Genomic DNA, 17,889 nt, shown 5'->3' with positions numbered 1-17,889 from the left:
CATAATGTATGTTCAATCCATTTCCAACGTCTTTTCCTAATTTCCCCCTTCATTTGGAAGATGGTTTGTTCTCTCCCACAGTAGGCTGTTGCTGATGGTATCCGACTAACAACGGACATTGAGTAACTTGCGTAGATATTTGTTTATAAACACTCGTATTCTTTTGGTTATGGTTGTGGTGGTTCTGGAAGTTTCAGCTCCGTACAGTAGAAATGTCTTGACGTTCGTATTGAGGATTCTGAATTCGATGTTGGTTTTCAGACAGTTGTTTTGAGTTCCATATGTTCTTCAACTGTAGGAATGGTGCCCGATCCTCCTTGTTAATCGATGATGCTGCTGCCCAGGTTAGTGAACGTTTCCACCTCTTCCAGAGTTTCTCCATCAAGTGTGATTGAGTTGGTGTTCTCTGTGTCGTATCTGATGATCTTCATTTTGACCTGCGTTTGTTGGTGTGTGTGAGATAGAAGAGATAGGTCATATGTGAAGTTCAAATCGTCTAGTTGCATTCAATCTGTCCATTGTGTTTCGTGCTTCCTCTAAGATGTGAGGGTCTTCATACTCCAGTCGATCACCAGAAGAGAGAAAGGGTGAGAGTGGTCATCCTTGTCTGAAATCACTAGTCAATTGAAGCTAGATTTACCATGGGAAAACCTGGATTCACTGGACGGCCGTTTCGTTCTATTGTGGGACTTCTCAGCAGTGCGCATCTACGACTGATAGGTCCTGAGTTCGAATCTCGCGAGGCAGGATCGTGGGTTCGCACTGCTGAGGAGTCCCAAAACAGAACGGAACGGCCGTACACTGATTCCAGGTTTTCCATGGTAGTCTAACTTCAATTGACTCATGATTTCAACCATACAAGCATATATTTATTAACCAAAGGATGTAACAATATTGATTATATAAATATCTTATAACTACACTTTTACTCGTAATAAATTCTTATAATTTTTTAGATCGAACATTATTATATTCACTTTCGCGTTAACATTCATGTGTTCAACAAGAAATCATTAATCATAGACTAAATCAAGAAATTATAAAACATAACTGAAGTAGAATACAGCAATAATCTAATTCAAATTTTTACACTTGACTAGTAAACATTTCATTTTTATCTATTTTTATGTTTATTAGCTGAAATTTTTCTTCAATCATAAAACTTTTCTAGAAAAGTTCTTTCTAGAGGTCCATTATTTTTTTAAATATTGTCATAGTCACATTAAACAATGGAACATACTAATCTATTATGACCTTAAAATTGAAAAGAATGGAATTATGATTACAGGAGTGTTCATTATTTTCGATTACATTTCGGATTGTATAAATAGGTTAACTGATATCTATCAAAATCAATTTGTGTAGACAATTTCACTTTTCTTCACTTGGTATTGTTTGTTTGAATCTTCCCATTGATGTTTAGGACTGCAACTAGTCAGTCCCTTATTGGCCATATGTGCATACTGTGCACATTGCCTCGATATAGCCTTAATTCACAAGCATTATAAGGAAAGATGGATAGTGGCTGGCAGTGGAATCCAGTTTGACGCGCGTTTCGTCTTATTTGGGACTCGTCAGCTGGATGTACCTGCATCTCAGAGTTGATGTTCACTCTGGGACTCGAACCCAGTACCTTTCGCATCAATGGGAAAATTTAAACAAACAATACTAATTGAGTTTGAACTTCGCCTCATTGTACAAGCAAGTGGCTATCAGGACTCAGTAGCTTAGTGGATAACGCGGTGGCGTTTGAAGCGAAAGATACTGGGTTCGAGTTTCAGAGTAAACATAAACTCTGAGATGCTGGTACATCCAGCTGATGAGTCCCAAAAAGGACGAAACGCACGTCCTGGATTCCACTGCTAGGCACTATCCATCTTTGTTTATAATTTCACTTTTCTGTTTACATTATGTATTACTAAATTTTGGTTGGTTGTTACAATTGATTCATTTTCATTAGTAATCCTTCAAGATCATTGCTTGATGTTGTTAAGTTTACTGTTATCATTTTTTTGTCAGAATTTTGATAAAACTAAATGAAATAAATAGAGTGAATTGTTTTCTTTTCGATAGACTATTTACTCAACTAGTTAATAAGTGATAAATCAGTTTTATATTAAATGAGATCTTTGATGATCAGCATTATCTATTTTGATTATAATGAGATATATCCATTATTCAATGGTGATTATGACCTGAAAAAATCATATTTGTTAGAAAAAATAAATTATCTTGTAAATATTTCAATTAAATTCTGAATTATAGATAACTTAGAAACGAATATATGCACTGATTAACTTTAACTAGGCAAACATTAAAATAAAAAGGGACAGGACTGTTCAGGTATCCAATTGTTTTCAGTAAATTCAATCCCATCCGAGTTTGCGAAGGGTATAACTAATGATGATGATGATGATGATGATGATGATGATGATGATGATGATGAAATTAGAGGTAAACCACAGGATAAAAATGTAGTGATCTATCGTAAAGTTACACGCCAAAAGGCTAACAATACAGATGTTGATGAGCCGTCTTTTTTAGCCTCATCAAATAAAGTATATTGTGGCTTCAGTAACCCTCCAAATTGGGAGACATTTGTATTTTAAATTTACCGGAGTTAATAATAAGAAGAAAGATTTCTAGTTTCAGAAAAATTCTTCCGAGTAAACTGAATTAGGATTATATAGCTTTAATGTCTTTCGTATTATGAAGATTCTTTCTATTACCATTCAAAATAAAATCTATGTTTAGAAATAACATAGTTCACAGTAAATGCTTCATAATTTTAGTCGGCTTAATAAGTTACCTCGATTATACATTGGTTATATCAAAATGAACTGATAACTAACTAATTAATGACATTTTCACTTCTCAAAAATGATAATAAAGTATTATTTTGGTGATAATATGTTTTAAATATCATATATTTGATCTTCATTTTATTGTGTGATTACCACCTTTTTATTATAGGCTTATTACATACTAATTAAAAATATTAATTTTTTAGGCTGAAGAATACCCTGAAAACATTTACCAGTGATAAGTCACTAACTTACGTCTGTTACCCCTCGTGTAGGAGCGTAGGCCACTCACCACGATTCACGACGTAGTATGTTCTTAGGCCTTCCTCTTTCCTGTTTTCCTTCAGTATTCCAAGTTAGCGTTTGCTTCGTAACGCAGTTTGGTGACTTCCCTAATATTCGTCTTATACACCTTCAACGTCTTTATCTAATTTCCTCTTCAGATGAAAGCTAATTTGTTCTCTTTCAGAGTAGGCTGTTGCTGATGATATCCGACCAACAACGGACATTGAGTATCTTGCGTAGGCAATTGCTTATAAATGATTGTGCTCTTTTGACCATGGTTGTAACTGATAATTTAGTGCTCCCCAGCTTATTTATCACAAACTAATATCACACAAGAATGACAACTTTGAACGTTTTGAAACTGAAGCAACTATAAAGCACCAAAGCAGATGTTCTATAGACTTTATACAATACTTTTATGCTAAGATAAATGTCACAGTTCATAGTACTTACAATATAGTAATTGTAAAAAGGGGAACCTCAAGAAATTCATGCGAACACATAATGATCAATGAAACATATAACTCAAAGAGTATTTACATTAACAAAGATAAAAAATATCTAACTTTGGGTAATTACCAGATTTCAGTGGAGGAAGAAATCAGGAAGAAGCGCTGGAATTGGATAGGACACACATTGAGGCAAGCAGTCAACTGCGTCACAATGCAAGCTCTCACATGGAATCCTGAAGGCCAAAGGAGAAGAGGAAAACCAAAGAACACATCACGCCGAAAAATGGAGACAGACATGAGAAGAATGAACAAAAGTTGGATAGAACTAGAAAGGAAGGCCCAGGACAGAGTGGGTTGGAGAAAGCTGGTCGGTGGCCTGTGCTTCATTTGGAATAATAGGCGTAAGTTAGTAAGTTGGGTCATTACTATGTTCACAGTATTAATAAACACTATATACATATTTCTGAAGTTATTTTATGTACATCTGAAATTTATCACGTTCAAATGCAATAATTAATCTTATTTTCAAGGTCACTTCATAATCTAAAATGTCACAATTGGCTTTTGTAAAATATCTGATCCATAGAGCCTGATGATGAAGTAATTGAAAACAATTGTTCCCTTAAATATTTTTCATTTTTTGAATATTTTATAGGGGTTTCTAAACCAAATTGTTATATTCCTCTTATTATTTAATTTTACCATACTCTTTATTGATTCATTGTAGTTAATTAAATATTCTGATTTCATATGAACAGGTAATATACATACATATGAGTAAAAGCGCTAGAATATATGCTATTGTACAACATTCTGTTTCATTTTCTATCCTTCCATTCGTAAAGTGAGATAAGTAATTATTAAATGTTTAATAAATCTATAAAACATTTTATTAGTTATTTTATTGTATTCAGATATGACTAACACAGTTAAATGCTGAGGAGTCCCACAACAGGAAGAAACGCCCTTCCAGTGCTTCCAAGTTTTTCATGTTGGTCTAGCTTCAATTAACTCATGAATTCAACTATAAAATTGAATATTGATTAATTCTGTAGAGAAATGAATGGAGTCTGTTCAGAGAATGACCAGTTAACTTGTTAAAATAAAATATAAAATATTTTTTTGAAAAATAAAACAAACTATTAGAAGTGTAACTAACCAACCGTGCATGGCATACATGAAGTTAGTTGTTGTTGTACGTACGTAGACTCATGTTATGGAACTCTTGTCTATTCCATCATCAAGAGATTTTGATATTTTCTATTGTAAGTGTAGTCTTGTAGTGTTACAGGACTGAATTTCTATTAAACGTTAGTAACAAAAAACTTTGATGTACATTATCCAAATAATCATTTCTAACCATTCATGTTTACCTTGGTACCACCATAAAGTTTATTTTTCGGGTCAGTGTGGATCAGTTAGTTAACTTTTTGGGCTAGTAATAAGTGGTTAGATGCAAATTTAAGTGTAGCAAGGTAATTATTCAATATTTTCTGCTATTAGGTCCCTCAGAATCATTTGAAAGGGAGCAAATGCATTTACTCTACTATCGCATAGACTTTTAATTCTAGTATTTCTCCATCCGTAACTTTCCACTTCGTCTTTGTTAATCATATTCACAAGGTTTAGTCTTACTTTTTGACCTTTGAACAACAGTATTTCTATCTCTTTTGTTATTTTCATGTCGTCGAGTTAATAAGGTTTGGGAACTTGGGTAAACCCATTTCTGTGTCAGGCCGTGTTGACAGTGTCTATCTTACTTTATACCTGATTTCGGTTCGTGATGTAAACTTTAACACTGATGCCTAACACTAACTCCTAATCCTGAATAGCAACACTAATTGCTAGCCCAGGATCAATTTAGTGATTTTTAAAATCCTCTTATGTCTTTAAAAAAGTTTGAGAGACAGATGTTCATACAGAAGAATTATTATGACGTCGCTTTTTCGATTTACTGACATAAATACTTTATGAAGATTTCAAGCAAATCCTTAATTTATTAGAATATCAGTACGCTTTGTAACATAAGTGTTTTCTCTTCCATGAACTATCCCCTTGCAAACCTGTTTTCTAAATGAGCTAGTTAAAACCTTGTCACGGTCATTTTCAGTTCATGCCTATACTATGCTTTGATCAATATATATTAAGAATCTAAAATCGTCTTCTATATTTTGGTATCCTACTTAGTCGTTTGTATATATTTAGGTTAGAAATCTGTATAGTAATAACATGATATTCTACCAAAACTGTTTTGGAATTAATACCCACTTTTGTTCCTTTTTCTCAATAATTTGGACAGATATAATCAACATTATTTGCATCTTATTGTTTTTAAGGAATCATATATACGTATGTAATAAATAATGTGATTTCAGATAAACAATCGTTTTGTTAAGTACATTTGACAAAAATAATTCGTTATCTCCAAGTTACTACTATGTAGGCATTGTCAATTTTTAAAAAAATCATATGGAAGATATTCATTCTTCTGAAAAACAATTTTGCACAAATGTCATATTGGAACATAAAGATGTTTAAATTGTTGCTTTTAAAATATAGAGCAGCTGAAATTAAATGACATTTTAGCGGCTCAATATCTGACTTCAGTTATATAGGATGAATGATAGTTATCGAATGATTACTATCGAAATATACATCCTGACTATCCCCGTATATATTCACTAACTTCAATCGCGTTAGTGAATAACGAAATGAAATAAGTCAAATACGAGAACGCAGTTTGAATACGTACATTTTTAATAATCGCTGATCGGCACAGACTATCAGTGAAACGGAGCAAAGGAAGCGAAGATGAAAGAGAGAAACGAAATGACGCTCAGTGGAGGAGTTATAACAGCTCACGTACAATTGCGTTTGTTCACATCTAATTTGCTTAAGCCCTTTTTGTTAACTTATTTAACGGACAGAGTCATTCGTATAATAGCAACCTATCTAGACTATTGTATCTTTATTATGTACGCTTGAGCATTGTTTACTGCCTACGCATATATTCATTTTGCTAGCCTTACTATTAATCGCTTAATTGATTCGATGATTCATTCATTAAACTATGTATATACATGTACATCTTAATCCTACTCACTGACACGCTGACTCGTTGACTCGCACACTCGTTCATTGACTCGATCACTCACTCGCTCATTCGACTCTCACGCTCACTCATTGGTTTTATGGCACTACTCTTTCACACTTGCTTAATGTGCCTGTAAATCTGGATATCTGTGCGTGGTACAATAATAAACGCGTTATCGAGTAACGGTTATCAGGTCGAACAATATACGAAGTTTAAGGATAATATCGAATATTGACCATCATAGAGTGTTAGCCCATTCGATTTAATCAAGCGTTAATCGATATTTATAGCCGAACAAAAATACGTTAGACATGTGCACACACATGTGCGCACACATATGTTCATACTAGAATAAGGTATATGTGCTCGACATAAAAACAGCCACTACAACACTATTCTATTTTTAGTCTCATTAGCCAATTTATCAAACACGTATTGGTCACTGACTTCCTTAAAAGTCAATTTATTATGATTATCGAGTAATTAAATATTAAATTTATTTATGATTATTTTGTATTCAGTCCGTCATGATACTTGAATTTTCAGTCATAAATTTCTGACCGTTCCGATCTATGGTATTGTGTGAGTCTATCTATACAGTGCAGATATGTAGTCTTTGTTTGGAACATTAGATTTTGAGTAGTTTTTTTTTATGATTTTAGATCCCTTATGAGCTTAGCTACACATAATTTGACTGGTAAATAATATCAAGTGATAAGATTATAAATGAATCGTTTTATGATTTAAAACTTCATGGGTTTATCATTGTTTTTAACTCAATACAACACTCAGTCTTCCTATTACTAATTTTACTTTATCAGCGCAATTATCGAGATATAGTTTCCCCCTAAATGTATTACACTGATTTGAATTTTGTAACAGAATAAGTAATTCAAAATATTTATACTTATTAACTTGAAACAGAAGGATTCTTGTCAGGATTCAGTTAGCATTTACAACTCCCTAGTAGCCAACTGAGAAATATGGAAACTAGACGACTTTCTAATTCTAGTTTAAAGACTTCAGATCTTTGGTCATATAAACTCTTGAAATTATTTCGTTTATTTTACTTAGATAATAATCAACGTTCAATCGTTTTGAAGGAAAAAGATAGTCAAAACTTTTAAAACCCAGTTGAAGCTTATAGTAGTGCAACTATAGTCTGGTGTGATCCAGTCTTTTGTCTTTAGTTCTTAGTCTATTCCAACAGACCATGGTACTTTAATGGAATGTCAAGAGCTCATTCCATGAAAAACCGGAACATTATCATATGAAAGTTTATGTTAATTGTTTTTACCTACATACAAATGGAACCGTTATCATGTTTAGTAATGTAGACTTTGTAAATCAAGAAATAGTCTGCAGCAACATAATCATTGATGATTTTAAATATTTATCTATAACAAGCTTTATTTGACGTAAACGCTATAGACATTGTGTACTTTGTTATTCGGAATACAAAAAGAAAATTACTGAAGCTTTTAGAAATGTTTATTGTTGTATTATTCGTGTACAAGTCTTAGAACAGCAATATAACTGACGTCCTTGACATTCATTTTTAAGAGATTTTATGATCCAAAAATATTTTCAGAGTATCTAACCAAGCTATATTCTATATATAGAATAGATCGTCGTATAATATTGTTTGTCTACGTGATCACCCATGTCTGTTGATATGATTTCACTGCCTGCCGTTCAAATAGAATCTTTTACTTTTGTTCATATGCATGAGAACAGTATGAACGTTTTCTAATAATAGATACTTGTTAGGAGTTTTCATTCGAGATTACAAAAGATCCTGAAAATAGAAATAAGACATGAGTTACCAATAATCTAATTACACTTTAGTATTATTAAGGACATTTATTTATAATTTAATCATTTATACATTAAATGTACTTGAAAATTTAGCAAAAAACTTCATAGATCAAAGTAAACATTATTGATAATTTTCCATTCAATAAAACATTGCAATTGGTTTTGTCCATCTACACTAGAAAGTCTTTCTTCGTTAGACAATATGAATCTCTTAGCACAGAAGTAAGGAACAAGCGCGCCCTGGATTCCACTACTAGCCACTCTCCATCTTTGCTTATCATGAATGTATATCAAAAAGTGTCTACTAGTTCAAAAAAAAATTGACGGAATAAAAGTTCGTTTTAACAGATGTTTCTAATAAATCCTGATGAACAGATGAACCTGGGAATACAGGACTATTTAGCACACTGAGACATTTTATCCGGACAAATCGCTAAAACAAAAAAAAATGGTTGACTCTCTAAAACTATAACTTGGTGCTTAAAAACAACAAGAAATCTTTCTTATAACCAGTAATACAATAGGTAAAAGAATAGTACTTACTGAACTTTTTTGGCAAGACTATAATTTATGGACGAATCAATCACATATAAGATAACAGGTCTCGGATTTTGGCGTGAAATTCACTCATCCATTTGGCTAAATAGAGTTTTGGCATTATAGCTGATGCCAGTTCGTGATGAAAACCCTAAATATAACTCCTAACCTTAACCATTAATTGTAAATCATAATTCCAATTCCTTACACTAGTTTATAATTCTCATTTGATCTTAGATATTAGGTGGACACTCTCAAGGTCAGTTTAGCGTCATTCAAAGGTCGTCCATAAGTTATAGTTTCACGACTATTTTGTAGAAGCATCTTCATAGTGTTAAGATTACTGGCATCTCACATTGATATGAGCTGAAAAAAACATTGTAATCGAATTAGTACTAGACTATCGTTTCGTCCTGATAATAGACTTCTGATATCAGCAACCACTTAAGAGATCTACCTCATAAAGTATGTACTGGATATTAATATCACTAAACTAAAGCTCAACTGATTTTAAGCATCTAACTTCTGCGTTACGGTAAAAAAATAAGCGAGTTTTATATTATAAATAATAATATAAAATATTAGTTTGCAAATATTCTGTATAGAATTTTTAACCAGTTAAATAGTTTTGTAGTCAAATTAATCATTTTCTAAATTGATTAACAAATATTGTAAGAAAAGATGGATAGTGGCTAGCAGTGGAATCCAAGACGTGCGTTTCGTTTTATTTGGGACTAATCAGCTGGATGTACCAGCATCTCAGAGTTTATGTTTACTCTGAAACTCGAACCCAGTATCTTTCGCTTCAAACGCCACCGCGTTATCCACTAAGCTACTGAGTCCTGATAGCCACTTGCTTGTGCAATGAGGCGAAGTTCAAACTCAATTATTATTGTTTGTTTAAATTTTCCCATTGATGCGAAAGGTACTGGGTTCGAGTCCCAGAGTGAACATCAACTCTGAGATGCAGGTACATCCAGCTGACGAGTCCCAAATAAGACGAAACGCGCGTCAAACTGGATTCCACTGCCAGCCACTATCCATCTTTCCTTATAATGCTTGTGAATTAAGGCTATATCGAGGCAATGTGCACAGTATGCACATATGGCCAATAAGGGACTGACTAGTTGCAGTCCTAAACATCAATGGGAAGATTCAAACAAACAATACTAATTGATTAACAAATAGTTAACAGTTATTCTTTAATGTTATAATAATGACATCACGGAACATACATTTAAAGACAAGGAATAATTTTCATGCCTTAAACACTGAATATACAGTGTGTTTTCTTTTTTTTCCAACGAAGAAGATCATTTCAAAGGATAAACACAAAGATAATTTGTTCATATAGAGCAAGTTATTCTGTTTTTTAAGACAAACAAATAGCACATGTTTTTATTGTTAACCCCATGTTATTTGTTATTAAGAATAACGATTGATATTTTACATCATGTTTCTTTTTGTCCAGAAATTCATTTCATTGCTTCTTTTATATTTTATCTAACGTTAAGGATTCTGTTCACTATCACATAAAGCGATTTTATTCTATTTCAACAAGTTTCTCATAAGAATGAAACATTGGCAACAATATGGTATAGAGATTAATTTAACAAGATTCTTTTTTTACTAAAGTTCAAATTTATATAAATAGTGATAAATGTACTTGATAATTACTTTTTAAGTTCAAGCAGCATATCATCTAAAGTCATGTCAGTTACACTTTAGAATAACTATTTGATTAGGTAACTTATCTGTTTTTGTTATGAACCTTTTGTTAGCAATCGATAAACAAAATTTGAAATTTCTCCATATTTTTGACTGGCTCCATGAGGTATTTCTTGGAGTTCTAGTGAGAATCAAAGACCAGTGAAGTTCAATCAGTTCTGTTGTGAGATATCAACTCACTGAAGACATTGGTGGATGTGTCGCTGAATTTTGTGGATCGGTTGAAGTTAAACATTAACACCGTTGGATGCCGGCTCAGTGGTTTAGTGGTTCAGCGTTCGCGCGCGAGACTGATAGGTGCTGGGTTTGAGTCTCGCGAGGCGGGATCGTGAATGTGCACTGTTGAGGAGTCCCTCGATAGGACGAAACGGCCGTCCAGTGCTACCAGGTTTTCCATTGTGGTCTAGCTTCAACTGACTCATGGTCTCAACTATCAAAACATGATTATTCAACTGATATAAAATAATGTAGACGTAGCTGAATATGATATACCTGTATTATTTATTAACTTATTTCTAATTGAAACACTACAGTTAGACACTTTTACCCAGAGGATCCGGTTTATTATTATTTTATTTGTTTAAACTAATAGAACCATATACTGTAGTTTTCCTCATTGTAAATGGAAAATCATACGCTGACAGTTTTCCATCATCTTTTCCTAAGGTCCATACTTTTGCAAACAGTCGAATAGTAGATATGTGAACATACATAACAAGCAAATAGTTAATTAGTTTCGCCTCACTATTACATATTTGATGGAATGTTGTTTCCGAGATCGAAAAGTAAATAAAATAAATCAACTGAATATTCAGTAAACCATACTAAGCGTTAGTGCTAGAATTATCTGAAACATTGACAAATGCCTAAACTATTGAAATAGGAGTTTAAATTCTCACTAAATTAAACTGACATTGTATATATTGACTGATCACTTGTATAATATATTAGTCACAAAATATAATTCAGTTTGTTGGTGTTTGCCAGAAGCAATATAATCCCTTCATAAACGCAGAACCTTAACAATCTAACATTTTTCACGTAAATTCTATTAGTGAACGAGCAAATTTGAAAAAACCACAAAAATGCGCTGAAAAAACACAGGTTATCATTTTCAAAATCCAGTTATTGATGGAGAGGTATTTTATAGTAAAATGTGTGTAAAATGAGTGTACCTTGTTGTTTGCTGAAACTAGATGTGTATATTATTACATGGCTCATTTATATGGAGTATGACTATTTTATACAGTTAAGTATTCATTAGTTTGATGAAAAGCCATCTTTTAAAAGTTATCTTTGATGCATGCGTTGTAATTAGAAATTGGTTGATATGGTCCATTTGGTTTTTGATATTTCTAACTGAATTTCAATTTTTCTTGGTTGAACTTAGATGGTCTTTTTTGATTCACAGAAAATAGACTAATAAATTAAACATATACGAAACTAGTTTTAGTAAATTTTGTGCGCGACTGACTTTGGAATCCAGCAGATGCTTTCTGTCTTATTTATTACTCAGATGGATTAATCTAAATCCTAATGTTGAGATTCACACTGAGACTAAATGGATATCTACGACACGATGATTCAAACCATTCTTAATGATAGTTTAAAAGTCATGTACTCTTTTTTAGATGAGATTGGATACTATTTTTGTCACACAATATATATGTATATAATGCATTGAATGTTCTTCTCATAGTTTTGTTTGTTCAAGTATTAGGTTTTGATTTTGCGTACTATCATTTGCTTTGCATATTATCATTTGAACATTTAAATGATTCCGATTTTGACTGGAAGGGAACAAGTAAGACTGAATATGATTTTGGAAACCAATTAGTATATAATTCCAGTCCTTGTTAAAAAGATGCTGAAATTTATTAGTAAAAATATCTAGTTAATTTAATCCAGTTAATTTAAACTGACAAACTGTTTATACTCTGGACAGTCTGAAAAGCTGTATAGAGTGGTTTATTGTGGTTTCACGCCTCAATTCGTCATATATTTAAACAAAAACATGAAAGTGGAATATTAACGCATGATCTGAATTTTTCAAGGCCTTATGGCTTACTGTACCGTTCAGTTAAAGTTGTGCTACTCATTAGATAAGATTCACCATTTTCTGTATACATCAAGCAGAATTTAGTATCTTGGGTATCTCACTTGAAGTTAACCAAATGTGACACAGCCTTAGCTGCATTTTTGTGTTGTTTTTACTGGAAAAATGTGTCTGCCGAGTTTGCAATGATACTCAGACTACCATTCAGCCACTAAACTGGAAAGACAACGCTAAAATCTCAAGTCGTTATAAACAAAATAAGTACCACCCTTCAAATCATAGATCACTAGTGATGAGTAGTTTCAGCAAACACAAATTTTCATCTGACATTTATTCTAGCTTTCTTAACTTTATTGGAAACGAGCTAACTGTAGGGGTTCGGTCAAGAATCGCCATTAGGTCCCCCCACAATATGATATTCGGTCCTTCTCCACTACTTAGAAAGTTAGAAATTCCCACGTCATTGTATATCTAGATACAATCAAAAGTATCTTTTCTCTGAACCATAAACACCTTCGGACTGAAAAGAGCCGAGCTGAGTTCATGATGTATTCCTAAATATCCACTCTGAGGCCCTCACTTTGTATGCGCATAGTTTGACAACTGCTCGATTTCCACAACAAACTGTAATCGCCGACACTAAAGCTATAGCTAGAACCAATCAGAACTCCAGAGGACAATTTACTGTATGATTCAGACGGAAAAAAATGTTGTCCAATCATGTTACAACAATAATCCAATAATGTATTCAGTTCGTTAAATAGCATGTATGGTCGTGATGTTCGAGCAAGCGTCAACCTCATCAGTCGATGATTTCACTGGTGTGGAATGAGTATGATGAGAGTCAATGGACACACTAACCTGCAAATTTACAGAAATTTAAGATGGATAAACATCATATATATATCCCTGGGTTTCACCTCCAACTTTACCATCTCGTGTTGTGTACACCAGGATCGAACGGATACTTTTATATTTTAACTGTGGTCAGAAGGTTTACATGATAAAAAAATTACTGAAATTCTACACGGCAGATTGCAAATTGTGATCAGACACCAATTGTTACGACAAACATCATACGGCAAATCAAATATAAGTTCTTACACGATTCGACTAAATCCTCATGGTAAACAAAATTTTAACCCGTAACCTCATTCCATTAAACCACAGATGGGCAGCGATTTATCATTCTTACTTACCCTATAAGCGTCAAATACCTATCCGTATGTGTTCACTAGAGTTTCTTTCAAACATTCTGGCTCTTTGAACTTCTATTACTCTTTATATTTCCTAGGCAACTCACTTGGTAGAAGTTTTTATCCGCTGAGAACTCTTCAAGTCTGACATGAGCTCGTTGATCTCTCACTAATAGCCGAAAATGTTCACCATTCCACCACCATATTAGAATATTCAATTATTTCAAAGGCTATGAACTGCATCCTCACCTTGCTGGTTGAAAAGCACACTAACAAATCTGACAATTATAATCATACAATGGTTGAACCACTGGACTGTAGGTTTTGTTTTCTCGATTAGCTTCTGTCTTCAAAGTTGCTTCAACTTTAAGGAACACACATCTATTTTCTACAATACCAGGACCTGTGGTTAAGTTAATATACGCTTGCGAAGTTGATTGCTAGGACAGCCAAAGGCAACATTACAATTTTAGGTCAAAGATGTCACTGGTATTCGGAGTTTGTTAACGCTTTTCCACGTAATACCCTTATAACCTAAGTACGCCAACACAGCCAAATAAGGAGTCAGGAATGAGCGGGTTTGAAGGTATAATTGGAAAACTGTCTATATATCGAGAAGCGTCTAGTCTTAGCCGGCTAGCACTTGCAAGGGATGTGTAGCGTGACGTACCCATTAGTGACGACTTGCGAGTGCGTTACCAATCACCTTCATCTAGGGTGTGTCCAGTAAAAATATTTAAGTGATCGTGAATGCCGAAGACCTACAAAACTATTCATTTTTGGGAGTTACCTACAGATACAAAGTATTTTTCAGGTTCAATTCTCGTGTAGCATAAAAGCACTTATCTCTGTTATTTTTCTCTTCCTAAACTCCTTTAGTTCTCTCGCACGTTACTATTCAGTTTGTTGAGTAGCATGTACAATAATAGCTCTATTGCCAAAATGTGGTGAACTGAAGCACTTGAATTATAGTATAAACTAGTAATCTCATAAATAACGCAATATAATCAAGACATCTTAGATAAACACGAACGAATGTAGTGCATTTGGAATTCGAGCAGTCACCAGCGAAAGAAGTCATTGGTTCATTCTCACACTACACAAAACTTACATTATAACCACAAATAAGACTAGCAGAGACAGAGGTACAAATTCAGAGGTTAATAACAAGTTGAAAGTCCCCATTTCTAGAAACAAGGTGGTTAGGGAACAAAGTCAACACCGGATAACGAACCTCTGCGTGATGGGTGAAACATGGATCACTCAACTCAAACACTAAAACTGAATCCTCAGCTAAGTAGCCAGGATAACACGACTACCCAAGTTCCTACTCCTGGAAAGACAAGTGAGCAAAACAGAAAAAAGAATGGAGGGCGTCTTCAGCTGCAACTAATGTTGACTACTTATGAGAAACGACACAGAGACCGAAATGGTTTTTCATGCTCGTATCTTAACAGCAAGGAGCAAGTAGAGAGCGTTAGGAAAGGAAATAGCAAAAGCATAGCTCCCAGACTACTAAAAAACGGTGGACAAAAATGTTTAACAGAAATCCTTGATTTTGATTGGTGTTCTATTGTCGGTAAAAAAACGTAGGGCAGCCTTTGATAAAGAACAGTAGATCAAGGGGTGTACACTGCTGGAGAAGGATATCGCTTCAACCAAGCCGTACTATCCATGTAGTGGTCAAGACGTAGCGAAAGGCAATAACCATTAACTGGCGGTTCAACCCACAGTACTGAAGAAATTTTGCTGACATTCGAGAGACCACCGGCTAAGCGATCCTCTCAGGTCCGAATTAGACACGACAGGCGGTGGGTCGTAGAAGAGGCCGCTAGAAGGTTGATGGACATCCAAGAAACAACCTGCATGGCGATTGATAGAGTGCTTGGACTAGTATTCGGAAGTCGGGACGAAGCCCATGAACACGATGCGTAACGATGGAGTCGGCTATCAGGTGCTATACGCCATTACACCACTACGATAATTAGAGTGTTCAGAATGCCTCGTCCGTTACACATCACGATCAATGGGTCTCTAATCTAGTGGCTACTGACCTCAGAGACCGGAAGGACTTGACTATGGCCCTTTAGGACAGGTACAACTCTAATAGCTACTTCTTCGGTTACGTCACGTATTGCGAAAGCACATCTAAATGGATTAAGCAACAGCAGAAAAGCATAACAACAGTTAACTTGCTGTCGGTTGACCTTGATCAACAACCCACAGTAAAGAGCGCGGAGACCATGGGCCGCTAACGGTTGCTATGTTAAGCTCACATAACTTACTCTGGCTTACGGACGAGACAATTTATTCATTCGTTTTTGAGTTACATTTTGACCTTGTCAAGTATTGACTTATCAAACTTGACTGTTTTTATGAGTGTGGGTGCACTTCTTATCTTACTCATCACATGTCTGTAACCCACTTTTTCTGACCATAGATGTCGATTAACTGTTGATTGAATCAAGTTGGCTCATACGCCTTCTCTACTGCGCATAATTTTATTTCTCTCTCTTCCCTTCATTTTGTTCCTCCGATTATCTGTTCAGATCAACGATTGTAGAAAATATACGTTTTCAACCTGCATTCTCGTATTTAATTTATTGAGTTCCATTAAGCACTTAAGTAATTTTAGTCGATGATTGTTTGTATGTATATTTCGATGAAAATCGTTCATACGATCTAACTGGAATCAAATATAGAGCCTTCAAAACACCCCCTACAGTGTTTCTATCAGCGGCTTATCACATCAATTGCATCATTTGGAATGCTATCCAACAGAGTGTAACTCATCATGAGCGCACACTAGTAAGGCAAAGAACCTAGGTTGAGCAAGACTCTACGCAGACATACAAGGGAGCCTATTGCAAGTAGAAAGTTTTCTTGAGGGTTTACGATCATAGCTCGTACTTGGCACTGGAGAAAAAATGCAAAGCCTAAGTCCGAAGCGATGGATGGTTCCAAACCAAGACAGAGGCTAGTGTGCAAACTGATCCCAGTTATCTCTACTGATTTAGGACGAGGAAAATGTCCACAAACCAAGGGATCTGTACTGTTGGATGGTCCGATGGCGAAGATCTTGCAAACTTAGAGATGACGAAGATATTTGATGACTACTTCACAGACTACTCAAACTAGGAGCTTGTAATCACGAAACACTTCTCAACTCTATTGTTAGTTGAGGGTTTGAGAGATGTTGAACTAACGCTCAGTTAAGTAATAAAAAGACTTAGATCCCTGCACTTGAGAGGGTCACATGGAAGGGAAAACATCCAACATATGATCCTGGGACAGTGCGTGGAAGCCATCAACACACCTCTGTGACCTATTATGAAAAGAACACCACGAACATCTTTCCACAGCATTTCATCACACAGTTCTGTCATTTATTTGTTTCCTCTCCCGGTCTTGTATTTCACCCCTTATTCAGATCTCAGGCACTCCATCATGCACCCGCATCCGATCACGTGTGAGTGATCCGTGCTTCACATCTCCTACGGCCGCTAGCCACATAGATTTGTCACATCTCGATATGTCGTTATTATGTCAAATGTAACTTCCAGTCTCTTGACTTCTGACTTCATTTTTCCCTGTGTTGGCACATTTCGATAATAAAAGTTGATGGTGGTTGAGTTGTTGTCGAACTCCAAATACATGTGGCATCCCTAATCCTGTATCACATAAAATTACAAAGTACTCTAGTAATCGCTATAAAATAGGGTTCGATGCCATGAACGACAAAAATAAAAAATTCCTGTCTTTAATATTTTCACGAGCGAAAATTATTCATTCAAATAGTTGTTTCTTTGCTCTACACATTTGACCTTGATCGGGTTGTTAAACACACACATCTAATCTCGTGGATGCACCATATTAGTCCCAAGAATGACGTTCCTTTGCTGCAGCAGTGACTCAGTTG

This window comes from Schistosoma mansoni (genome assembly GCF_000237925.1).
Source record: "Schistosoma mansoni, WGS project CABG00000000 data, supercontig 0149, strain Puerto Rico, whole genome shotgun sequence".
Lineage (NCBI taxonomy): Eukaryota > Metazoa > Platyhelminthes > Trematoda > Strigeidida > Schistosomatidae > Schistosoma > Schistosoma mansoni.
This window is presented reverse-complemented; position numbering follows the sequence as displayed.